The sequence below is a fragment of the Cajanus cajan genome, chromosome 2 (assembly GCF_000230855.2).
Source record: "Cajanus cajan strain Asha chromosome 2, NIPB_CcT2T_4, whole genome shotgun sequence".
NCBI classification, from domain to species: Eukaryota; Viridiplantae; Streptophyta; class Magnoliopsida; order Fabales; family Fabaceae; genus Cajanus; species Cajanus cajan.
The window spans coordinates 51,451,767-51,455,823 of NC_138518.1; the positions used below are offsets into that span (position 1 = coordinate 51,451,767).

Genomic DNA, 4,057 nt, shown 5'->3' on the forward strand with positions numbered 1-4,057 from the left:
TTTCAAAATGCTTTAAATAATGATCCATATGGAATATTGGTTGAGCAAGTCGCTGCCATTGCTCAAGTTAGCTTGTATTTATTTCACATTTTTTTATAGCAGTATTTGCCTAGGAACTTTTGAAAATGTCTTGTTGATTGATTAATTTAATTGAAAAAATGGTTTTTGATGGAGGCTACTGCCATCAATTTATCTATGTGGCTGACTGACCTAATGGCACATGGATTCATTGTTTGTTGTAAACCATGAATGTTAATGAATACCAAATATTGGTGATGAATCTGTTTAGAGATATAAAAAAAATTCCTGAGCCCCTCTATCTAATTGCTTAAGCTTTTAGGATACTTGATTCTTAACATAATATTAAAGTTGTGACCAAGTGGTCAAGAATAGGATCTTTGGTGTTCCCATTTTTCATAATTTAATTGAACTTTGGAATAAGGTAAAGTATATTTGAGCATTATCCATGCTGTGAGCACAAAGGAGTCTTGCATGCAAGGTTGTCTAACTTAAGAATGTACATGAACTCATGGAGAGTGCATAGACTTGACTCATAAATTCATAATATTTTACCTATTTGCCATGCTTTGAAAACAATGATAGATACCCATTAGTTAGTAGAATAATTGGTTGGTTAGAGAGTTAGTGATCGGGGGCTGGGATAATTAAGGAAATAAGGCATGTTGCCTATAAATAAGAAAAAGGGTTGAAAGGGAGATTTTATCTTGTGATTTGAGAGGAAATTTATGTTGGTATGGGTGAGTCTAAGCCTCTCAATAATCCTGGGAATTATTTTGTAATTTTCTATTAATAGAAACTTAGCTTTCTACAATTCTCTGATTCACTTTCTATCACACAAAGGGATATTGCAAGCAAGATTGTGAAACTCTATGACAGTTTTCATATACTCATGGATGGTCAGTAGACTTGACTTGCAATTTGTAAGAGTTTAAGTAATAACAATTAATGCTAAGAAAGCCTAATGACAGTAGCCAAACAAAATATAATACCATAAACAGCTGCCTTCAACAACTTGTACTCTTGCAGGCAAATCAAAGACTTGGAGTAGGGTGTCCCCACCAAATTCCTCTTCCTTCTCCTTGTTTTCAAATGCTAATTGGAGAAAATAGATCTTTTTGTGTTAGTTGTAAATTGTACGACAGTGAATGATTAGTCTATATAGTATTATAGAAGATTTTAGCACTAAGATTACACCCACATCAATAATGATTTAGAGAATCTGAGTATTACATTCGTAGTGTTTATCAAAATAGATTCCCACAGGAGAAGTTTGATGTTAGAAGGGATCAAGAATTGCAAACAGTTAACTCAAAATATCCACTAATTCTATATGGGGGACCATATGTTAGTGCCCAATTACATGACATGATTATCTTTTAGAAAATTATTTATGTAATGTTTCTTATAAAATAAATATATTATTGAATAAAAATTAAAAAAAATACTAGCTTTTGCACAAGAAACTGACTCTGTTTTTACATCAGAATCAAATACGGATGCAGGAATCAATAAAAGACCGACAAAGGGAACAACAGAGAATTATGTTTCAAAATATGCCGTATCTATCTCGCAAGGATGAATGAATGAAAAGAAATTAATAAATTATTGGCAGCAGAGAGACATAAACTAAGCAAAAATATGCAGATTGGTTTTTGGTTATAATACGTGTATCTATCTCGCAAGGATGAATGAATGAATGCTTAATGATGAAAGAAATGAGAGACATTGAATAGGGTCGATGTTAAAGGCACACACGAATATACAGTGGACTCACAAAATAAAAATGCAAAATCAATAATCACCAAGCCAAGCCAATGGGTCATGTCACAGTGAGCAATAGCGAGCCAGGCACGGCAGAACTGCTGCATCACGGCAGAACGACAAAGAGAAGCTGAACCCTAACTCCCACCAGTGATTCAGAACGACAGAGAGAAGCTGAACCCTAACTCCCACCAGTGGTTCAGAGTAGTGAAGGAAAGGGAGAAAGTGTGCGATGGTGGGAATGCTGAATCATAATAAATTAACTAAAATTTTAAAATATCTTTTAATTAAAAATAATTTTTTGATTAATACAGTGACTAAAACTATTATAATAAATAATGAAATTAAAAATAAAAATGTTTGAAAGATTATTTTTTTAATCATACTAAATTAAATATTTTAATTATTTTAAAATAAATTAAAATAAAAAGATAATAAAATATATTAACCAATATTTCAAATAAAATACTTTAAAATATTATAATCAAAAAGAAATTTAGCATTAAATCAAAAGATTATAAAAATTATAACTAAAATCATAATAAATATTCTAATATTTATTTTATTATATATTAAAATTAAATATTTCTATCAAAAGAAACTGATATAGATTTTAGATCTTATTTATTATGTTTTATAATAAAAAAAATTTAATATTAAATCAAAAAAATTATTACTAAAATCATAATAAGTATTTAGATATGAAATTTATTATATATTAAAATTAATTAAATATATTTTTCAAAAGAAGTTGATACAAATTTTAAATTTTATTTATTATGTTTTATAATAAAAAAAATCCACTATTAAATTAAAAGATTATAAAAATCATAACTAAAATCATAATAAATGTTCTGATATTAAATTTATTATATATTAAAATAATTAAATATTTGTATTTAAGAAATTGTTACAGATTTCAGATATATATTTTAAAGTTTTTATTTTATTAAATTAATTGAAAATTAATTATATTTTATCATTTTTTAATAAAGTGAGTGAATGATAATGAATTAACTAAAATTTTAAAATATATTTTAATTAAAATTATTATTTTGGTCAATACGGTGACTAAAAGGATTATATTAAATAATGAAATTAAATAAATAAAATTTTATAATGGTTATTTTTTTTAATGATGCTAAATTAAATATTTTAATTATTTTACAATAAATTAAAATAAAAAGATAATAAAATATGTTAAATGATATTTCAAATAAAATACATTAAAATATTATAATTAAAAGAAACCCAGTATTAAATCAAAAAATTATAAAAATCATAACTAAAATTATAATAAATATTTTAATATTAAATTTATTATATATTAAAATTAATTAAATATTTTTATCAAAGATACTGATATAGATTTTAGATTTTATTTACTATGTTTTATAATCAAAAGAAATTCAATATTAAATCAAAAGATAATAAAAATTATAACTAAAATCATAATAAATTTTTTGATATTAAATTTATTATATATTAAAATTAATTAAATATTTTTATCAAAGAAGCTGATACAGATTTTAGATTTTATTTACTAAGTTTTATAATAAAAAGAAATCCAATATTAAATCAAAAGATTATAATAAAATCATAATGCATATTTTGATACTAAATTTTTAAAATATATTTTAATTCAAAATATATTTTTCATGAATATTATATGGTTAAAAGTATATTTATAAATAATTATATTAAAAATAAATTTTAAAATCTTATAATGGTGTTTTTTTAATGATGTTAACTTAAATATTCTAATCATTTTAGAATAATTTAAACTGATAAGATAATATAATATGTTAATTTGTATTGGGATTTTATTTCAACACGAAACTTTAACATAAATGTGCGAATAAAAAAAACTTCGTTAAAATGGTCATGTATTATGTTTGATAGAAAAAAAAAAAAAAAAAGCAAAGAAACGCATTGTGATGTATTAAAAATTTATCAAAAAGAACAAGTGGGTGGTTTGCCCAATTAGTTAAGGGGAAAGACTTAAGATTTTCTCCACGTAAGTATGTGTGTGGATTCGAGCTCTTCTGTCAGCAATTTTAACCTTTTTTAAACGAATGAGGTGTAATTGTAATAAAAAGAAGGTGTATATATCATAAGTTAAATTCTACAAACATCTTTAAGTAAATTAAAATCAAAAGATAATAATTTTTTTAAAATTACTAAAAAAATATTTTATTTTATAATTGTTTCACAAATTCTTACTAATTTTTGTATAAATCAATTGCTTTTAAACAATAAAACTAACACGATTATA

General features: G+C 24.0%; 1 long non-coding RNA gene across 1 annotated transcript; it reads right to left on the reverse strand.

The window, feature by feature from the left end:
• Positions 1-777: 777 nt before the first annotated feature.
• Positions 778-2,813, reverse strand: LOC145954347 (uncharacterized). The gene is made up of 2 exons (XR_014431551.1): positions 1,796-2,813; positions 778-1,113 (listed from the first exon to the last, which is right to left on the reverse strand). It is a non-coding gene; the product is annotated as an uncharacterized LOC145954347 (long non-coding RNA).
• Positions 2,814-4,057: the final 1,244 nt, after the last annotated feature.